A 24,383-nucleotide genomic window follows, 5' to 3' on the forward strand; every position below is an offset into this window, starting at 1 on the left:
AAAACATAAATAACTTATGTTTATCCTTCGTCTAGAATCTGTAATTGTCAGTACATTTGATTTGTCATTCTATTTATATACATATTCTTTTTTTCTGATATATTTAAGGGAGGAAAATAAAAAAGTCTGCTCCAATATCTAATTAGGGTTATGTGTTGTAATTAGTTACCCAAAACATATTTTTAAGAATAAAAAATTATTGGCATTGAGGATTGGGTGTGGCTTATTTCAATAGGTTTTTAAATAATTTGGTTTTATAAAAAGAAGGAATTCAAAGACAGTTTGATGAATAAATTAATTCAAATATTGAACTTCCTTTTCATGATTTTTAAATGCATACTTACATATAATTAATTCATTTGTATCTATGAAATCACAATATTGTAAATTATTAAATTTTCCATTTACTGTACAACTAAGTGATTTTGAGTAGTAAGCAAAAGAGTTTCGTGTACAACTGCTATAGTAGTCTCTATTTTGTAGCAATGAGGTTGGATCAGAAGATAATAAAATAGAAACAGGTGCACTTACTAGAAAGCAGCTTGGCACCGTGGGAAGTGTGTGTGGCTTGTTGGCAAAGAGAAGAATGTGACTTGTTGCAACAGAAAGCTCTAGAGGTAAAACTAGACAGTTCTTTTTATTTAATCCATGAGCTCATAAAATAGAGCTGCTGTGAATTAAATGTTAATGTTCTTATCCCAAAACAAAGATTTTGCATTTGTTTGTGTTTACTACATCAGGTAACTATAACTCATCATAGAACAATATATGTTCACTGTAAGAGCATTTGGAAAATATAATTAAGCAAAGTTAAGAAAAGTAAAATCTACTCTAATCTCACCCCCTGAAGATAACCATCATGACTATTATACCATATACCCTTCCAGATCTTCTTCTATATAAATTATTTTAAAATAAATAAATGTACACACACATATATACATATTATATATAGACAGACATATACAATGAAGCTCTACTTTATGTATTTTTTAATTTATTATTATTATTATTACTTTTTTTTAGATAGAGTCCCTCTCTGTCACCCAGGCTGGAGTGCAGTGGTATAATCTCGGTTCACTGTAAACTCCACCTCCTGGATTCAGGCGATTCTCCTGCCTCAGCCTCCTGAGCAGATGGGACTACAGGCATGTGCCCCACACCTGACAAATTTTTGTATTTTTAGTAAAGATGGGATTTCATCATCTTGGCCAGGCTGGTCTCAAACTCCTGACTTTTGATAATCCGCCTGCCTCGGCCTCTCAAATTGCTGGGATTATAGGCGTGAGCCACTGCACCTGGCCTTTATGTACATTTAAATAAGGTAAAGTCAACTGCACATACCCAGTAAAAATTTTAAATATACCGAAACAAAAATTAAAATAGACAGGAATCTATCCCTGCTTATCACTCAAAGAGCATATGCTTCAGATTATGTGCTTGATGATGAGAATCTACTAGTCTTTAAGGTTCACTTTCTCTGTGTCCCCATACTTTGCTTATAAAAATGTGTGTGTGTGTGTGTGTGTGTGTGTATTTTCTTTTTGAACTCCCACTATCCAAACTTAAAAAAAAAATTAGATGTGTTTCACATGAATTCTTCAATCTTTAAACTCTTACTGTTTAATATTCAAAACACAGCAACCAAGTAGATTTGGATAATTTGGCATCCCTCAAACTCAATATCCAGACTCACTCGAATTCTTCTTATCCAAAAGCAGAAACCAAATAGATGTGAATGTACAGGGATACTTCTTATTTTTAATAAATAGGATAAAATTATTTTATAGCTTGCTTTTTTCTGCATGTCACACTATTTCTGTTGTTAAATAATTTTATAACATCATTTAAAAATAGCTGCCTAATATAATTATATTTAAAATATATTAAAATACGTTCACTATGTTGGATGCTTCTGTTCTAGTCTATTCATAACTGTGTTGTTATAAAATTCCTGCATAATATTCCATGGAATAAACTTTCCATATCAGTTTTGAAACTAGTTATTCCTGCAATGGGTTTCCAACCAGGTAGGTAGTTATATGTCAGGAGGCTTGGCATGATTCAAATAACTATGAAAACCAGTACATTCTGCTATTTCCCTATTGCATGATTCTTGTATATATTAACACTAATGTATTCCTGAAAAAGTGCACTGTGAGAGTAGTACTTATTACCTCTTAGCAGGGCACAAGGCTTCAAGAAAGACCTTAGGTTTTGGCATCCAGCAGGTTTAAGATGCCCTTGTTTTAGCCTTCTTATTTGCTAAATAATCTTGGGCAAGTTATTTAAACTTTCATCCTTCAATTTCATCATCTATAAAAAAGGGATAAAATAAGACCTGTGTCACAGAATTTTTGAGAGGACTAAATGAAACAAATTATAAAGATAGCTGATTTGTTTTTTCTGGTACTGTTATTGAGGTCATGCCTATTAAGAGCCTTCTTAAAGCTTGTTTTTATTTATTTCCACAATTATTATATATTTTTGAGACACCAGGCTCCTCTTACTTCTCTTACCTTAACAAACTTTAATATTGCTAATGCCATTATTTAATGCACTGGCTTTTAAAAATACTTGTTCATAGTTACAAATCTGTTTTTCACTGTTTTTTTTTTTAAGACAATGTCTCTGTTGCCTAGGCCTTATGCAGTGGTGCAATCATGGATCACTGCAGCTTCAACCTCCCAGGCTCAAGTGATTCTCCTGCCTCAGCCTTCTGAGTAGCTGGAACTACAGGTGCATGGCACCACACCTAATTTTTCATTTTTTGTAGAGATGGGGTGTTGCTACATTGCCCAGCTGGTCTCAAACTCCTGGCCTCAAGCGATCCTCCCACCTCAGTCTCACAAAGTGCTAAGATTACAGGCGTGATCACCACACCCAGCCCTGTTTTTCTTCATGTTACCTACAAGCATGTACAGAAATATGTATGTGTAAATACATATCTGAAATAATATGTTAATTTTATACCTGGTATCAAATTCTATCTTTTCTTTATTTTTAAAGACAAGTCATAACTCATAAAATTAATGTTAGACTAACAATTTGAAAAACACTGATCTAGTGAACAGAGGTAGAGCGAGGTAGAACAGAGTTCAATTTATGGAATTTGGCTGTATCTCTAGCCTCACTAGAAGTCACTTGTTAAGAAAAGGAGGATAATTTCAAGTCATTTTTAGTCAGTATACAAATAAAAGTCAATTAAATTACAGAAAGTTAGTAAGAGTTCCTGGGCGAGTCACAAAAAATAAGGCTGAAATTTTAGCATAGCCATTCTAACTCTATAAACTTGAAAAAAATTCATTAACTTTTCCAGCCTCAGTTTCTTCATCTATAAACCATATGTTAGAGGCAATAATGCAGTTGCTAAAAGTGTAAATCCTTTTTGGGCAATTCTGATATGTTATCTATATTTTTAAAATTATATTTTTAAAAAATTTCTAGTTGACACATAGTTGTACATATTTATTGCATATAGAGTGATTTTTCAATACATGTATATGAAATGTGTAATGATCAATTCAGGATAATCAGCATATCTATCACTTCAAAAATTTATTATTTTTGTGTTGGGAATATTCAAAATCCTCTCTTCTAGCTATTTGAAAATACACAATAAATTATTGTTAACTATAGTCACCCTACTATGATGTAGAACACTAGCACTTATTCCTCCTCAGTGTAATTTATATCCCTTAGCCAGCCTCTGTCTATTCCCCTGCCACATCCCCTGTTCAGCCTCTAGTAACCACTATCCTACTCTCTAAGTGATTAATTTTTTGAAATTCCACATACGAGTGAATACATGTAGCATTTATCTTCTTGTGCCTGGTTTATTTTGCTTAACATAATGCCCACCAAGCTCATTCATGTTGCCACAAATTACAAGACATCTTTCTTTTTATGACTGGATATTATTCCATTGTGTATGTATATCACATTTTAAAAATTGTTTCATCTGTTGATGGACACTTAAGTTGATTGAATGTCTTGGCTGTTGTGAATAGTGCTGCAATACTCATGGGGGTGCAGATATCTCTTTAATATACTGATTTCCCTTCATTTGTATATATACCCAGTAGTCAGATTAGTAAATCGTATGTTAATACTATGTTTAGTTTTTTTAAGAAACCTCCATACTGTTTCCTATATGATTGTGCAAATTTACATTCCCCCCAGTAGTGTATAAGAGTTTTCTTTTCTCTGCATTATCTGCAGCACTTTTTGGGGGACCGGTGGTCAGTCTTTTAGATAATAGCTATTCTAACTGGGGAGACATGACATCTCACTGTTGTTATGATTTGATTTGCATTTCCCTGATGATGAGTGATATTTATAACCTTTTCTTATACTTGTTGGCCATTTATACGATTTCATTGAGAAATATCTATTTAGATAATTTGCCCATTTTCTAGTTGCATTATTTGTAGGTTTTTTTTTCCTGTTGAGATAGTTAAGTTCCTTGTATATTCTGGATATTAATCCCTTGTCAAATGAATAGTTTGCAAATATTTTCCCTCATTTTGCATATTGTCTCTGATGATTGTTTCCTTTGCCTACACAGAGACTTTTTAGTTTGATATAATCACAGTTTCATACTTTGATTTTTGTTGCCTGTGCATTTGGGGTCTTATCCATGAAATCATTTGAGGTCTCATCCATGAAATCTTTTACCACACCAATATCCTGAGGAATTTCCCCCACATTTTCTTCTAGAAGTTCTATAGTTTCAGGTCTTATATTTAAGCCCTTAATTCATTTTTACTTGATATAAATTTTCCCTCTTTACTTGAGAGAAGAGGTCTAGTTTTATTCTCCTACATATGGATATCCAGTCCTCCCAGCATCATTTTTTGAAAAGATTGTCCTTTCTTCACTGTGTGTTCTTGGTGCCTTTGCCAAAAATCAGTTAGCTGTAAATACGTTAATTTATTTCTGGGTTCTCTATTCTGTTCCTTTGATCAATATGTTTTTTTTTATGCCAGTATCATGCATGTTGTCTTATTTACTATATAGCTTTATAGTATATTTGAAAGTCAGGTATTGTGATCACCAGATGTGTTCTTTTTGCTTAGAATTGTTTTGACTATTTGAAGTGTTGTGTGGTTCCATATAAATTTCATGACTTTTTTTCTTCTGTGAAAAATGTCATTGGTATTTTCAAAGGGATTACCTTCAATCTATAGATCAGTTGGGTAATGTGGTCATTTTAACAATATTAATTTTTCCAAACCATGAACAAGAGATCACTCTCCATTTTGTATGTATTCTTTTCAGTTTTCTGCATGAATGTTTTGTAATGTTTATTGTAGAGATCTTTAACTTCCTAGGTTAAATTGATTTCTGAGTATTTTTTGCAGCTGTTGTAAATTGGATTGCTTTCCTGATTTTTCCCTGATTTTTTTATTGAGGTACAGAAATTCTCCTGATTTTGTATGTTGATTTTGTGCCCTCAACTTTACTGAACTCATTTATCTGTTCTAGGAATTTTTTGGTAGAATTTTTAGGTTTTTCTGTACATAAGAACATGTCCGCTGGAAACAGGGACAATTTGAGTACCTCCTTTTTAATTTAAACACTATTTATTTCTCTTCCCTAATTACTCTGGCTAAGACTTCAAATACTGTGTTGACTAAGAGTGGTGAAAATAAGAATTATTTTGTTTTTCCAGTTCTTGGAGGAAAAGCTTTCAACTTTTCCCCATTAAGGATGATAGCTGTGGGTTTGCCATGTATTGCTATAATATTCATGAGATTCATTCCTTCTATGGCTAATATGAAGGATGCTGAATTTTATCGAATGCTTTTTCCATGTCTATTGAGATGATCATATGGCTTTCCTTCTTTATTCTTTTGATGTTATGTTTTATGTTTATTGATTTGCATATGTTAAACCATTCTTGCACCCCTGGGATAAATCAAACTTGATTATAACATATAATCCTTTTGATGTGGTGTTAGATTTAGTTTTCTAGTACTTTGTTAAGGATTTTTGCATCATGTTTATTGGGGATGTTAGCCTGTAGCTTCCTTTTTTTGTTCATATTTGGTTTTGTTATCAGGGTTATAGTAGCCTCCCAGAATAAGTTTGGAAGCATTTCCTCCCCTTCATATTTTAGAATAGTTTGAGAATAGTTTCTAATTATTATTTAAAAGTTTTGTAGAGAAATGCAAATCAAAACCACAGTGAGATACCATCTCATGCCAGTCAGAATGATTAATGTTAAAAAGTCAAAAAATAACAGATACTGGTCATTGCAGAGAAAATGAAATACTTATACTCTGCTGGTGGGAATGTAAACCAGTTCAGCAACTGTGAAATCAATTGAATTTCTCAAAGAACGTAAAACAGAACTACCATTCAATCCAGCAATATCATTGCTGAGTATACACCCAAAGGAATATAAATAATTCTACCACAAAAACACGTGTAGTCATACATTCATCACAGTTCTGTTCGCAATAGAAAAGACATGAAATCAACCTAGATGCCCATCAACAGTGGACTGGATAAATAAAATGTGATACATATACACCATGGAATAGTATGCAGCTATACAAAAGAATTAAATCTTGTTCTTTGCAGCAACATAGATGAAGCTTGAGATCATTACCTTAAGTTAATTAATTCAAGAACAGAAAACCAAATACCCTATGTTCTCTCTTATAAGTGGGAGATAAACATTGAGTACACATGGACACAAAGTAAATAGCAACAGACACGGGGCCCTACTTGAGTGTGGAGAGTGGGAGGAGGATGAGGATAAAAAAACTACATATTGAGTACTTGTGAAAAATATAATCTGTAAACTAAACACCTACAACACACCATTTACCTATGTAAGAAACCTACACGTGTACCCTCTGAACCTAAAATAAAAGTTGAAAAAAGGTGTATTTGTAGATAAATATAGAGATGTTTATAGACATACACATATACATGGATTTGTAAATATATGTAGACTGCTAGCTCTTTCTACTGAGACAGACTAAAAGTAGGGACACACCAGGAACAATGAGCATATTTTGCACCTAGATCTTAGTTTTTGAAGAAAAGAATCAAAGACTCTTTTTATTAATGTTTGATTCTAAGGCTGAGGAAGGAACATACATTGTGAGCCATAAAATAAGAAAGGTTAAAAAACACAGACAAGAGGCAACTGGAAAGAGATTCCTATCCAAGGCTAAATAATTTGATCAACAAATTAAATGGCTAGAGTATTGGGTTATAACAAAAATAACAAAATAACATCTATAATTTATCCTGTTGTAAACAAATAATGGATTAAATAAGTGTGAGTAAAAGGAAAGATTTCTTTTCAGAAGATTTCCAAATAATAAATGTATAAACAATTAGAGAAAGAGAAACACCATCAGAACACCACAGTAACAACTGTTGTAGCCAATTCCAGTGATTTTGTGGAATGGTGAGTAAAATTTTAAGACACAAAATACGTGCATAGCCTCAAAACATCTCACCAAAAATAATTCTAATTAGTGTAGTGGTTTCAGCATCTGCCTCCAAATTATTTGATAATTCTCCCTTCAGGAGGTGGAGATTAATTTATTTTCCCTTAAGTGTGATCTGAATTTATTAACTTGCTTCCAAAATGTTAAGTATGGGAATGAAAAGTAGTAACTATGTTATGGCACACGTCACCTTAACTAGTAGATCAAGATCAATGTCACCAAGTTTAAGTCATGTTGACAGCATGTTGACATTACATATGATGTGATGAAGTCATCTATGGTACTCTTCCTCAAATCTGTAACCACAATATACATTAAATAAACACAATTCAACGGGCAATCTACAAAATATCTGGGCAGAAATATTCAAAAGATTCAAGGTCATAAAAATAATAAAAGGGGGTGAAAAACTGTCACTGGTTGGAGGTGACTGAGATGGCATGTCAGTAAAATGCAAAGTAGTGTCCTAGATTTGATCCTGAAATTGAATAAACATCAGTAAAAAGTGTGGGGATATCCCAATGCTGCCTGTACTTTGATGTTCTTTGATTATACAAGGTGTTAACATCAAGGAAAGCTGGGTAAAGTGTACAGAAAATTCTGTACTATATTTTTACATCTATAAATCAAAAATTATTTCAAAGTAAGTAATTTTAAAATAGCATGTATACATGTGCTTTTTTGAGCTAAATTACACCTAATTTACACTTCTGCATACTGAAATTGGTAATTAAAGAGTCAGCACTTATTGAAATTTACAAAAATGTCTTTTCATTAGATTTTAAATATACTTTGATTTTCCTTATTTAAATAAAAATTTTCTGCAATGCAAAAAGATATTTTCCTTTAATAGTGCTATTTTAATTTTTAGACTAAGGTGTTCCAGCAGAAAATCTTTATTACATAAAATTATGGGATGATTCCTAATACTACCTGGAGTAATCAGACTTTGCACCAATATTTTATGTTTACATAATAATACAAATTACTGTAGAGGGCAGACTTTTTTTATTTTAATGAGCAGAACCTTCGCCTTTGAAGAAATGCAGAAAAAGGTAACAATGAAAGGTAGTTTCTGAAATCCCTTCTATCAAGATATTGTATAATACACCTTCTAAAATGAAACTTTTCTGGGAGTAAAGGAAAACTGACACAGGAGTCTTTCAGTGCCGCTTCACCAGCCAGCAATCTCTGCAGCCAGTGGCACCCCTGCTTGGGCTTTGCTCCGCTCTGGGCTCGCCACTGGGCTCGCCACTGGGCTCACTCCACCCACTTGGCCTGGTGGACTGCACTCAGCTTGCTCCCGGCCCTGATCCTGTACTCAGATGTAGCCCACGGCTGAACCTGGCGTGCTGCGACCTGCTTCCACCTTGGGCGCTGGAGGCTGGTTGAGAGGAATGTGGTGGCACCCGAAAACTTCGAGATGTCAGCAACCGTGGAACCCTAAGGGGTGTTATGGCTCCCACTTGAGGAGACCTAAGATCTGAGCCCTCAAGGACTGTTGGAGCTCTCTCTCCTTCCTGCCACCTGCAGTGTGGCGAATGGTGGGGGTTTTTACAGCTCGTTTGTGTTTACCATGTATATGTATTTTTCGATACCTGAATTACATTATTAGCATTATGAGTATCCATGTAAATTTTCACTCCAAAAACACAAGCTTAAAAACTTGTCTTAAGTACATCTAGGGCAAATGGTGACTGAAAGTGAATAATACCCAAATTACCATTGCTTGTACTGTATAAGGAAAACCGCTTTTTTAAATTGGGCATTTGCTAATTTATAATTACTATTTTATACTTTTCAACATTTTAAATCACATTTTTATTGTTGGCTATAACAGAAGGATTCAGTTATCTAAACATCATTTAGAACCTAGAACACTTTGGTCTAATTCATAGAAAGCTTAGTTATAAGCAGTAATACAACCATGTAGTGGAGCATGTACTCAAGGCTTAAAGGGAACTCGGCAGTGTAAGAAATATTTTGGGTTCTTTCTGCTTTTCTGTGACTTTTTTGGTTGAACTTTCAGGGGTATGTACATGGGCAGAGAAACACAGAGGTACATGTGCTGGAGAAATACTGGACACAGTAGGAAGACGTGTAAGTGTTCAGAAGAAAAGCTAAGAGGAATATTGTAATCTGTTAAAAAAATAGTTTGAGTTTTAATGGTAGTTAGAATAAAGAATGCTGTTGACGTGACTTTCAAATTTCAGTGTAGGTCATGACCAAAAATTACTTTGAAACTTTTACAGTAATTCTGTAACAGCTTAAACATGACTCAAAATGCAACTCAAACTAGGCAAAAAAAAACAAAAAAAAAAAAACAAAAAAAAAACTTTAGGATAAGTTTTCCTCCTGGCTGTCAGTTAGTTATTCTAACCTGAGTGGTCGTTTAACATCCCCAGTCTCTAAGAAGTGGATTCTACTCTTAGATGCACAATCTTAAGTCTGACTTCCTAAAAGCAGCCCCTTTAGGACTCCTTTTTCCTTGTAAAATCTAATCTAAGTGACAGGAGTTGTCGCATTAACTCCAAAGAAAAGTACAGAATAAGCAACGTAGAAATGTTACTCCTCATTTATACTTTTTAGTCGGACACATACATACTCCAAAATAATTGATTGCTTCCAGTTAGTGGGTGGAGATGAATCTCAGTAGCATCTGTGAGTACTCCCGGTTGGAGTTTCTTGTCTGTAAAATGGGACTGCAGGGGACGGTGTGTTATGAATGAGTTGGACTGGATGACTTCTAACATTCTGTGATGCCTAATTTTGCAAAATCCCTTTTCATTCACCCAATAATTTTTTTTTTTTTTTTTTTGACAGAGTCTTGCTCTGTCTCCTGGCCTGGAAGCAGTGGCTGGGTCTTGGGTCGCTGTGGTCTCTGCCTCCTGGGTTTGAGAGATTCTCCTGCATCGGCCTGCCGAGTGGCTGGGACTGCAGGCTCATGTCACCACGCCCAGCTAATTTTTATATTTTTGATAGAGACAAGATTTTGCCATGTTGGCCCGGCTGGTCTCGAACTCTTGGCGTCGGGTGGTCCACCTGCCTTGGCCTCCCACAGTGCTGGGATTGCAGGCATGAGCCACCACGCCCAGCCCCAGCACATTTTTTGGAGTACTTTCTATATGCTAAACAATACACGAGGGATAGCTCTATTATATCCTAGTACAGCAAAAATTTTGTGGTTGCTACTGTAGGTTTATAATTTGTAAGATTGGTGTAATTGCCATCAGCCATACTAATGTTAGATTTTAAAAGGAGGTAACTTTTTTCTCTTTGAATCAAAGGAATGAATTAACTTTGAAAACATAGTTTGGAATACTATAGAATGGATTCTTCTACCTTTGTTTCAACTCCTTAGTCTTAATAATCTCGAGTCTAGCAAACTGGAATGAGATTTAAGAGATACCAATTATTGCTGGGCGTGGTGGCTCATGCCTGTGATCCCAGCACTTTGGGGGGCCGAGCCTGGTGGATCACCTGGGGTCAGGAGTTCGAGACTATCCTGGCTGGGATGGCGGGACCCCACCTCTACTAAAAAATACAAAAAAAGAAAAACTGTCCAGGCATGGTGGCACATGCCTGTGGTCCCAGCTGCTCGGGAGGCAGAAGCGGGAGAGTCGCTTGAACCCAGGAGGCAGAGGTTGCAGTGAACCAAGATCGTGCCACTGCGCTTCAGCCTGGGCACCAAAAGTGAAACTCCGTCTAAAGTAAAAAAATAAATAAAAATAAATCAATTACCAACTAAAAACATAACTTTAGTTTGGCGGTTTGCATATTATAAGGAGATAAATATTTAAACATACTTGACTACTTTAAGAAATGTTCTCCTGTACTTTTTGTATTTCTACGATCAGATCAAAAGCATTGCGTGCACCTGGCTAACAGCCAAGGAAGCTTCATTTTTTTTTTCTTCACTATTATGCACTTTCGTGGTGTTGTAGTCTTTCTCGATTCTTTAATTTTTGTTATTTAACATCATATTTAATAGCACAACAAATATCTTTTAGGAAATTTTCAGTTAAGGCCTTTGAATTATTTTTGATTTAATTTACAGCCAGCATTTTGTCACATTCTAGATAATATTTAGATAAACTTATTCATACGTATTAATGACCATTCTAGCAAGGGTCTATAAGTGGTGTGGGAAACAGGTAAAGGTTGCCTCTTTGGTATCTCAATTGGTATTGATTATTGCTATCAACTATTTGGGGAGAAAAATAAGAATAAAGCCCTGTAAAATTTTATAAGTACTATCTTTGGTCCTTTGAACACTTGAACATTTGTGATGACACTTAAAAAAAATAAAATTGAAGTTCAGGTCTTGCCATTGCCATTAAAAACAAATTAGACAGGAGACTTTGTTTACCTGGGAACAAATTTACTGAAATATTTAGCATCTGAAATGATGCCAAACCAAAGAGCAGCTGCAGAACATTAGTTATTTTAAGTGAACAAGTTTACAAAGTTTATTTTCATCTTTACATAAGAATGATTTTTTTAAAACTATTTTCATGTATTAGCGGTTATGAGTCAATGTGTCATGAGTGAATTTAACTGTAAGATGGTTTAAATCAAATATGCAATGTTTCCTTGAATTGTACTTCTATTGGAAAGCAGATTTTGGCTATGTTTACAGAACTGTTAAAATTAAGGATTACCAGGCATGTGAGATCTCTTTCAGTTATCTTTAAAGCAGATGTATATTAAGGGCTTAGATTTAGGATCTACATATTCTGGGCATTGAATAGCAGTAACTAACAAGTAAGTTTTGTTTACCTTTTGTTCTAGGGACTAGCACTGCTATCTGTGGAAAGTATTTTTAATTAATCTGTTATTAAGAAAGTCATATTTTTGCATTTCAGCCAAAATAAAGACTGTATCTAATAATCTGTTAGAAACAGATAATATATGTTTGAAATCCATATGTATCATATGATCTAAACTGTATTTTCTAATTTAAATTAAAAATATAGATTCAGAAAGGTTCATATTTTTCTAATGACTTCATTCTATATTTTTTGGGGGTTGCATAAAGAAGCAAGGAATTGTACTTATATTACAAGATAAAGAAAGCTATTAGGTATATTTGTACATGAGTGCAAATGAGTCTGTGCCTGTTTAAAAGAAAAGATGGACACCATTTTAACGTGAGCTTTAATACGCTGATATAAACAAACTTGAAGTACAGTTTAGTTTGGTTGTGTTTACCTAACAAGTACCATAAGCCTTATATTTGTTCTCATTTGTATAATCCTAGCCCATGACTTAATGTTGATGCTTTGCTTTGTCCTTTGGATGGCCTAACCTACATTAACATGTATGCAGAGCATTTTGGATTTTTTTTCAAAAATAATAATGAATTACTTTATCAATAAACAAATAAATATTTTTAAAAAAGAAAATTTGTTGACAAAACTGGGTTACTGATTTTCTGTGAAACCAAAATCTTTGGACTGCTACATCTTGCTCTGACTGAGAGTGACAAGATAAAAAAAAAAAAAAGAATATTGTTGACAAAACTGACTTACTGATTTTCTGTGAAACCAAAATCTTCGGACGGCTACAGCTCGCTGTGACTGAGAGTGACACTTATCACCTTGCGTTTTGTAAAAGAGCAAGTTGAAATCAAAACATTGAGTGTCTGAATTTGCCCTACACAGATTTATGGATTGTTTTTTATTTTTAAGACTAAATATTATATATTGTTGATTTTACTTAAGAAAAAAGTCGCTTTATGATTTAATCCCACAAATAAATGCATATCTGTTACTGAAGGCAAAAGCTAAAGTATCATTAGTTATTCTCAAAATTAAAAATATACTGTCAATTTCTAAATAATGACAATAGTCCATGTAATATTTCCTTTCTATTTTTCACTTCATCCTCTGACAATGAATGAAAAAGAAGACAGCTTTAGAAATACAGGACAAGGATTTTCTGTTGGCAAAACAGGAAAGTTCTACAAAGGGACTGTCATTTGTGGCTCTAGGGCAGAAAATATGTAACAAAGAACACAACCTAATATATAAACACATGAAGCTTAACCCTAAGGCAACTGTTTGTCCCATTCTTATTTAAGTTCATTCGTTGATATATCTTGGCAAACCTATTTCAAAAGCACCCGATATTTACTCACATACTGTGTGAGATTTCTTCTCGCATCTCTGTATCACAGAAATTTCTTACTGTTTTGGACCTTCTTTTTAAGCTAGTGATTCTAATTGGAAGAATGTGAGCATGCACATGTAACTGAGAATGAGGCTAGTAGCAGAGCAGAATAAGCCTACATGTTATTATAGCTATTGTGGCAAGAGCAAAAGAGAAAAACAAAAAAATGCTACATTTCTTTGAATAAATGCTTTGACTTAACAATAATGTATGCATACCTTCATAAACTTATATATGTTTATTAGCTAGCTGAAAACTTGACAAAGTCTCTGAGAAGAATTTGATGAAGATAATGGATTTGTTTTTAAAGACATTTTACTTTAAAGTTTTGAATTTATAGAAAAATTGGGAAGGTAGTGCAAAACATTCTTATATGCCTTGAGCCTAATTTTCCCTGTTATCAACAACTTATATTAGAATGATTAATTTATTTGTTACAAATAATAGACTGATACTGATACATTGTTATTAACTGAAGTCCATAGGTTATTCTGATTTCCTCAATTTATAAATAATGTACTTTGCCTTTTACGGTATCACATTTAGGTTAACAATTCCACTTAGTTGTCATGTTTCTTTCAGTTTCTCTTGGCTGTGACAGTTTGACTGTCTTTGTTTTTGATGATCTTGAGTGTTGTGAGAAGTGATATTTTTAGGAGTAGTAAGATATTTTGTGTGATACCTCTCTATATAATCTATTGTTTTTCTCAGGGTTTGACTAGAGTTACAGGTTTTGGAGAGGAAGACAAGATGTAAAGGTGTTTTCATCACATCATATTAAGGGTACATATTATCAGTAGGTTTTTCATCATTGATGTTAATCTTGATGGCACGTTTAAGCTAGTGTTTGTTGGGTTTCTCCACTATAAAGTTATATTTTTTAACCCTTTTTATACTGTACTTTTTGAAACCACTATGCATAGCCTACACTTACAAACTATGGATTTGTCCTCCTTTTCATTGGAGGAAGTCTCTACCTTATTTAGAATTCTGCTATACAGGAGATGTGTATCTTCTCCAATTATTAATTTCATTTGATCTCTTATCATAACAACATGAACTCATGGTTATTTATTTTGTATAACTGACATTTTTAGAGTTTTTTTCTTTTTTACCTTTTTCAGAATGTCGTATAATTGGAATCCCAGTACATATAGTCTGTTTTTTTGGTTTTTTTTTACATTGACTTGTTTCACCTGACAGTATTCATTTTAGGTTCACTCAGGTCTTTTTATGGCTTGGTAACTCACTTCCCTTCATTGCTGAATAACACTCTTGTATATGAACGTACAATTTGTGTATTCATTCATACTCCTGTATATGAACAATACAATTTGTATATTCATTCACTTGTTAAAACATTTTGGATTCTCATTTGCAGTGATTATGAATAAAATTGTTATAAATATCAGGTTTTGTATAGACGTACATTTTCAAATCAGTTAATATCTAGGGACATGACTGTCGGATCTTCAGCTATGTTTAACTTCACAAGAAATCTTCAAAATGTTTTCCAAAGGGGCTGTGCCATCTGACAGTCCTACCAGTAGTGAAAGAGAGTTGCTGTTGTTCCACATCATCACCAACATTTAGTGTTGTTAGTCTTTCGATTTTGATGTTTTAAATCAGTGTGTAGTACTAGCTTACTGTTGCTTTCATTTGCAACAATATAATTTTATCTAATGACAAATGGTATTGAGCTTCTTTTCACGATTATTTTCTTTGATAAAGTATGTTTATAGCTTTTACCTATTTTTAAATTTGGACTTTTTTTCCTCATTGTTGCATTTTAGCATTCTTTGTATAATTTAAATGCAATTATTTTATCATACATAGGTTTTTCATATATTTTCTCCAAGTGAGTGGCTTGTCTTCAAATTCTCTTAATAGTATCTTTCACAGAGCAGAAGTTTTTAATTTTAAAATGTGCAGCTTATTTTTCTGTAATTACTTTGTTTTGCTGTTATATCTCAAACTTGTCACCAAATCTATGGTCAACTTGGCGTTCTTCTATGTTTTCTTTTGGAAGTTTTACATTTTGTCATTTTATATTTTGGTCTATGATCCAAACTTTGTTCAGTTTTACAAAAGGTTTAAGGACAATGTTGAGATTCATAGCTTTGCATATAAAAAGTTTTAATTTTTTGCATGTGGAAAAATTTACGATTTTATAGCACCATTGCTAAAACTTATATCTTTTCTCATTGAATTGCCTTGATCTTTTCTGAAAGATCAGTTCACCTTATTTATGTGAGCCATGTACTCTTTTCCATTGATCCATATGTCTATGCTTTCCCCAATACCATATTATCTAGATTATGGTAGCTTTATAATAAATGGTTTCCACGTGTCACGTGATCTCAGCTGTGATTATTTGTTGCAACATATCACTCCAGTTTTGGAGATTAAGGGGATTCTGTGTGACCTCAAACAACTGATGTGTCCAAGAAAATTCATTGATTTTCCAATTTGTTTGTCTCCTTTTTTTTTTTTTGTCAAGAATGTGGGAGTGGTTACTGTTAGGTTTTTTACATAACAAAGTTTAAATTGAAAGTGTTACAACTTTTAGCTGTATTACACACATATAATTTGTATATTATATTATAATAAAAATTTGATAACAATTGTCTACCAAGTCCTCATTGAAAAAGGAAAGAAAGCTTAAGGGAACAAAATTTTTTTCCCACAAAAAGAAATTCTAAATTAATTAGGATAAAGAAATAGTATGCTCATTTATAATTTAATATATGCTAAATTTTCTATAGGTACAAAAATTCCAATTTTCAAATTCATCTTGATATTTTCAGGTATTTACTGTGTTGATTATTGTACTAAAAAAAGAGTGATTATTGTACTTGAAAAAAACAGAATGCTACTTAATTTTAAAGATATAAAAAAGGATAGCTTAGGTAAAAATGTAGTTCCCATTTTTATTCAACAATTGGTAAAATAAGACCACCTTTTCTTTGTGCCTGCTTCAGTACACTTGTAAAATATGGAAGTGATATTTTTTCCATTGTAGGACTAATTTCAAGGGAGTCAACGAAGTAAGCTGGTCTTAAATTATGTTTCCCATAGAAAATATATTTTCAAAGTTGTTAACATATTAGATATTGGTTTTGATTGATTTGTTATAGAAAACAACAATTTCTATGTCATTACAGAGATATCCAGACTAGTAAATAATTCAATCATTTATTTAATATATTTGCCAAAAAGGTTTATGTAAACCTTTTTGCCAAAAGGTTTGTATAAATTGATTATGATCTTAGGAAATTCATGAATTTTTTCTGTGTATTAGTCATCTGGAGATTTTAGTAGAAACGTAACATAAGCAAAGGAGTTTCTTCTTGACATTTTTTATACTGAAAAATATTTACTTATATTTTGAGAGGTCATTTATATTTCTGAACTCGATTGTGCATGATAATTATTTAATTACAATTTATTTTAACTGAACATTTACCAAATGCATATAATTATGTGCAAATTTAGGACTACGTAAATACAGGTACCTAAAGTACGTACCTAAAATATGTACCTAGAGTACATACGAGCTTTTAAATTTTGAACTAAGCTATTTAAAAGTAACATTAAATATATATCATAGAAAAAATAAAAAGAAAATTAAGTTTTTAAATGAGATATTTTTTAAAACAATTATACCCATACTGTAAAATTTACTTTAATTCACCTTTCTTGTTTCTGTGCACATTAAAGAAATAATAGATATCTTTTGATCTTAGGAAAATTCCACTTAGTGACTAGATAGGCTAGCTGGCCTTTCTGAATCTTGATTATTTCATCTGTGGAAGCAAGGAAGATATACTTTATCTACAACAATTATGAAAGATTATCTAGATGAAAACTTGATATCTATTCTAGCTCTAAGAAAATAACGTATCTGTTCTATTATATTATCTTTTGAGAGGACACTAAAATTACCATAGATGGAAAAAATATATATTTTTCTGTTTGGGTTCTAGAAAGGTGTTTTTTTTTTCCTAGCAGCTGCAAAAGTAGCAAAATATTTGCTTTCTATTTGTCTCTAAAATTTTTGGATTCTAGGATTTTAATTTAGATTTACCACTTGTCATTTTCATATCAAATTTCTTTTGGTGTTTGAAGTAAATATTCCAGAACACTGTACATTTTTTACCCTCTGTATTGAATTTATTCTCTCTATTGATTCTGACTGCTTTAGGTGTTTATTTAGAAGATATTTTAAAAATTAACTTTGTTTTTTCCTTCCATCTTAACAATTTGAAGGCTTATTGGTTCAGTTATGCAACTAAAATGCAGTTTTGGTGTTAATAATTCAGGCCATAAGTAAATTGAATACATAATTTTTCTCTTGAATAGACAATTGATATAAATGTTTTCAAAAAATATATCAGTAATAAAAGATAAATTTATAAAATATTTAACCAATTATTCCCTTAGCATTACATTTTGTTGAAGTAACTACACCTTGATATGTTTATGCATTTTTAAACTACTAAAACTTAATTTCATACATTTAATGGAAACTTTTGGTTAATATTAACATCTAAGTAAAGCCAGACACAGAAAGGCAAACCACATGGTCTCACTTATTTCTGGGAGCCAAAAATTAAGCCAGTTGAACTCATGGAGATAGAGAGTTAAATAATGGTTACCAGAGGATGGGAAAGGTAGTGTGGGGGAACAGGAAATGCGGATGGTTATTGGATACAAAAATATAGTAAGAATGAATAAGATCTAGTATTTGCTAGCACAACACCATGCCTACAGTCAGCAATAATTTATTGTACATTTTAAAATAACTCAAAGAGTAGAATGAGAATGTTTGTAACACAAACAAATGATAAATGATTGACATGATGAATACCCTATTTACCCTGATGTGATTAATACATATTATGTGGTTTTATCAAAATATCTCCTGTACTCCATTCACATATACACCTACTATGTAATCCCCAAATTAAAAATTATAATAAATACATAAATAAAAATAGATAAATACAACCCTAAGAGCATTTTTTTACAATAGAATTCTGAAAGCTTACAGTTGATTCTTTAACTTATACTTTCAGGTAATAATTTTCAGTAGTGCCTTACTCAGGCCAACTGGAAGCCTTTTTCAAACCACAGGAGCTCTCACTATTTCAGGAGTCACTCTCTGTGAGTTCACTTTGCCTTTGGATCGCTGTCGGGGAGAGAGGTCTTAAAACAGAATGAATGAATAAGCAAACATATTCTAAGAAATGTAGATGTTTGCGTCTTGGCATGACAAAAACAATGTTCTTTTACATTTGTCTTTCTACATGAATACTCTGATTAGTTTTGTATGTGCACGTTTGCAGTTTTCTTTTGCAGCCACCCAAGGACTTACACACTTTGAGGCTTTATGTTGATAAATTACAGCATGCCTTTCTTATAACAAAGCATGTCTATCTTTAGAACTTCATAAGAGCTTCTGATATATGTAGTGAATTAACATTCTTATTTTATAGAGTCAAAAAGAAAGTGATTGTCATCAATAGCTATTTTCCTGTTCTAATATTTCTTTGTTATTATAATAGTACAGCCTGCATTGACACTTGAACCAAGAAGTCTGTAACTGGCCGGTGAATGTGCCATTTATTTTTGTTCCAAATTCAATGACAATGAAGTGCCCAATATGCATGAAACTACAATTCTCATAAAATGACTTGAAAATAGATGGCAGAAAAGCTTGTAGCTCTCTTATGACTCTTGTTTGAGAACCTATTCTAATAACCACTTACATGTAATCAGATGGACTTCATGCAACCTCATCTTGTAAATGGACCATGTGAATGTTTTCCTATTATTGCTGCCATAGCTCACAGACTGTATAAGAATTGCTAGTCATTCTGCCCTGAAACAAATTACTATTCTAACAATAGAAATCTCAATGGCCTTCACATAAGTCATGCCTTTATAATGTGGATACTGATATAAAAACTGCCTAAGGGGCATGGAATTCACCCATTAAACTGTCTTTGCTAAATTTGCCTCTGAGCTGTTTTCTGTAGATAAAGAAATAGGGAAAATTGCTGCAAAAACAGTAATTTGGGGTCCACTGTATCAGTCACAGAGCGAGTTATGCTAACATACTTTTTAAAGTATTTATGAAATATGAATATTATATATACATATATGTATGTATATGTATAAAATATATACATAGGTATGTTAAATACACATATATGCATATACATAAATGAATAAACATATATGCATATACACATATATATGTATATATGTACATATATATGTGTATATATAAATAAATGCCTCCAAAAGGTCACCATTCTGGTTAGTCAGTTCTAGATAAGATTCATTACGTTTGTGCTCTGATTAATGATATTGAAAGTACTTCATTTACATTTTGACCATTTTAAAGTAAGACAAATCTCAAAATCTAAGAGTTAAAACACATCTGGAAATTGGGAGATGCTTTTCTTTGCTGGCACGTGAATCTGTTTAAAATCACGAGATAATAATTGTTGAATGAGATCTGTATATAAGTATTGCATTAAGTTTGAGAGGAAAAAAAGCACCTCATTAGTATTATGTATAAGATGGATAGCAAAATCTAAAGCAATAAAATAAACCCACACAGAGATACACACACAAACACACACGCACAAAATATATTTTGAAAAAGACATGGTAAATATCTTGCAATGTAGTTGAGGTTTTTGCCATTGAAAGTAATGGCCAAAATTACTTTTGCACCAACCTAATAATTATTTTGACCTGCTGATATTATGCATTAGATGATCTAAATAATAACTTGTAAGATATTTATGGAATAAAGATTTCAGCAAAACAGGCATAAAGAAAATAAACCGTAAAACAATTCTCAACATTACTCAAATTTTTAAATTTTTCCCAAAATTTTATTTGCATATGTGTGATCTATGGAAAATGTACCCATATTTAATCAGCATCATGAAATGTTAATTTATTCCATGGCTTTTAAATATGTTTTAATTAAATGGCTTCCCTTGAGTAGGATAACACTACTTATCTAGTTGTCTATTCCAGCATTGTAACTTCAACACCAAGGAGCAGATCAATGTTTGTTTTTATTTTTTATTGTCTTTCCACAATAACATTGAACATTTTATGTTTTTTTAAAGTATTTATCTTCCAATACAGGGTATTCCTTCTCACTTGAAAATAATCAATGGTACTAAATATGGCTGCACTCATTATTTGCAGTATGCCATCTGGAATTTGGCAAAATTCCTATGATTCCTTGGCATCTCATGAATGAGGGACACAATTCAGTGCTTTAACTTTTCTTTTAGCCTAAGTGTTCAAGTTTATGAGCAGAGAAGAGTTTATGTATTTTAGCAGCATTGATAAATTAGGGTTATAAAGTTTTAATGTCCTTAAAGATACATTTTGTCCTTTTCAGGAAAAGAGATTTTTGAGTTTTCTAATTCTTTCTCAGGTTAACAGAGGAAAAAAATAGCATTAAAAGTGGAAGATCAATGTCCAGTAGAAAACAATGACATTAATTATAACAACAATAATACTATAATTAAGTAGGTACTGATGTGCTAAAAGTTCTGCTTAAATTTGTTACACATTATGGCTCAGATTAATTTGAATATTCTTACTCTAAAATTGCTATTCAACAGAGTTAGAATTAAATGTGCTTGTTGTCAACCGATATGCCATGTTTTATTTTGACATCCCAACATGAGATCACGACTTACATGGCAATAACTATTTGTAAACAAAATCATTATTATTTAATTTTCTCATTCTTATTTGAAGTACGTATGTGTGCATGTAGGCACATATAAAGACATATCCAGAGTATTATTAAACCAGTATAATCCTGTTTCAAATAAAAAGATATAATAGTACGTTTTTACTTTAGGCAGTGACAGTTTTACACACACACACACACACACACACCTTCTTAGAAAATATATTAAATTATTTTCAAAGAAGAGTTTTAAAACACGAAGCCTTTAAAATATTTGGAAATCAATATAAAACAATTTCTAAATAATAAAAATATTAGAGAAATACAACATTTTTTAGGAAGCAACATTTTGCTTATAAACAAAAAGAACTTTTTGCTAACATAACTAGTAAGAGTTTCAAATGTTTATCAGTCTTAAATAATTTTGCTTCAACAACACCTTAGTAATTAATTTTAAACAAAAACAATAACAAGAAATTTATTGTATATATGTAAAAATACCTCTAAGAATTTTATAGAAAAAGTATATCTATAAGATAGTATAAATAGAGATGTAAACAAATACAGACATATAATTTTCAAGAACAAGCATTATAAAATATGCATTTTGTTAAAGTAATTTATATATTCAATATCTTCAAATTGGGGGCATTTACATTCAAGGTTAGTGTTGATACATGTGGATTTGATCCTAATTAGTGTTGAAGTTACAATGCTGAAATAGACAACTAGATAAGTAGTGTTATCCTACTCAAGGGAAGCCATTTAATTAAAACATATTTAAAAGCCATGTAATAAATTAGCTTTTCATGATGCTGATTAAATATGAGTATTTTTTAAAATATATATTTAAAAAAGATATTATTGTAGTGTGTTTTTCAGCTCTGTCAGGTCTATTATGTACTTTCTATACCAGCTATTTTGTCTTGTCAGCTCTTGCATTGTTTCATCATGATTTTTAGCTTCCTTGGATTGAATTTCAATGTACTCTGATAGCTTAGTAATCTTTGTTCCTATCCATATTCTGAGTTCTATTTTTGTTATTTCCACCATATCCTTGCTGGAGAGGTGATGTGCTGAATGCTCCAATTAAAAAAAGACACAGAGTGGTAAACTGGATAAAGAACCAAGATCCATTGGTAGGATAAAGAACAAAGATCCATTGGTTTCTTCCAGAAACCCATTTCACATGCAGTGAAACACATAACCGCAAAATAAAGGGATGGAGAAATATCTACCAAGCAAGTTTGTTTCAACACATGCAAATCAATAAATTTGATTCATCACATAAACAGAACTAAAGCAAAAATAACATCAATATCTCTATAGATGCAGAATAACATTTAGACAATATTCAACGTGACTTTATGTTAGAAATTATCAATAAACCGGGTATTGAGGAAAATACCTCAAAATAATAAGAGCCAACTATGACAAACCCACAGAAAACATTATACTGAATGGACAAAAACTGGAAGCATTCCCCTTGATACCCAGCACGAGACAAGGATGCCCTGTCTCATTACTCCTATTAAGCATAGTATTGGAAGTCCTGGCCAGGCCAATCAGGTAAGAGAAAGAAATGAAGGGCATCAAAATAGGAAGAGAGGAAGTCAAACTATCCCTGTTTGCAGATGGCATAATCCTATATCTAGAAAACCCCACACTCTCAGCCCAAAAGCTCCTTAAACTGATAACTTCGCCAAGTCTCAGTATACCAAATCAGTGTGCAAAAATCACTAGCATTCCTAAACAGCAACAACAGTCAAGCTGCAAGCCAAATCAGAAATGCTGTCCCATTCACCATTGCCAAAAAAAGAATAAGATACCTAGGAAAAGAACTAAAGACAAAGGTGAAAAATGTCTAAAAGGAGAACTAAAAATTGCTGCTCAAAGAAATCAGAGATGACGAAAAAATGGAAAAACATTCCATGTTCATGGATAGGGTGAATCAATATGGTGAAAATGGTCATACTGCCCAAAGGAATTTATAGATTCAACGTTATTTCTATTAAACTACCATTGAGATTCTGCACAGAACTACAAAATAAAACTATCTTAAAATTCATATGGACCCCAAAAGACATCCAAATAGCCAAGGTAATTTTATGTAAAAAGAACAAAGCTGGAGGCATCACATTACTCTTGGTCAGACTGTAGTACAGGGCTACATTAACCAAAGCAGCATGACACTGGTACAAAAACAGACACATAGACAAATGGAACAGAATAGAGAGCCCAGAAATAAGTCTGCATATCCACAACTATCAGATCTTCTACAATCCTGACAAGTAGAAGCACTGGGGAAAGGATTCTCTGTACAATAAGTCATGCTGAGACAACTGGCTAGCCATATGCAGAAGACTGAAACTGGACCCCTTCCTTGCACCATATACAAAAGTTATCTCAAGATGGAATAACTACTTAAATTTAAAATACAAAACTATAAGTCCCTGGAAGACAATGAAGGCAATACCATTTTGGACACAGGAATGGGCAAAGATTTCATGACAAAAATGCCAAAAGCAATTACAGCAAAAGCAAAAATTGACAAATAGTATCTAATTAAACTGAAGTCCTTCTGCAAAGCAATGGAAACTGTCAAAAGAGTGAACAGGCGACCTACAGAATGGGAGAAAATTTTTGCAAACTATGCAACCAATAAATGCCTAACATCCAGCATCTGTAAGGAACTTAAACAAATTTACAGGAAGAAAACGAACAACCTTATTAAGAAGTGGGCAAAGGACATTTTCAAAAGAAGACAAACATGTGGCTAACAAGCATATGAAAAACGCTCAGCATCACTGATCATTAGAGAAATGCAAATCTAAGACACAATGAGATATCTCACACTAGTCAGATGGCTATTAATAGAAAGTAAAAAAAAAAAAAACAGATGCTGGTGAGATTTCAGACAAAAAGGAGATTATACACTGTTGGTGAGAGTGTAAATTATTTCAACCATTGTAAAATACAATCTGGTGATTCCTCGAAGACCTAAA

General features: G+C 32.5%; 1 long non-coding RNA gene across 1 annotated transcript; it reads left to right on the forward strand.

The window, feature by feature from the left end:
• Window positions 1–1,425: 1,425 nt before the first annotated feature.
• LOC115835108 lies at window positions 1,426–23,669 on the forward strand. The gene is made up of 3 exons (XR_004030028.1): window positions 1,426–1,436; window positions 6,991–6,997; window positions 23,544–23,669. It is a non-coding gene; the product is annotated as an uncharacterized LOC115835108 (long non-coding RNA).
• Window positions 23,670–24,383: the final 714 nt, after the last annotated feature.

This window comes from Nomascus leucogenys, chromosome 5 (assembly GCF_006542625.1).
Source record: "Nomascus leucogenys isolate Asia chromosome 5, Asia_NLE_v1, whole genome shotgun sequence".
NCBI lineage: Eukaryota > Metazoa > Chordata > Mammalia > Primates > Hylobatidae > Nomascus > Nomascus leucogenys.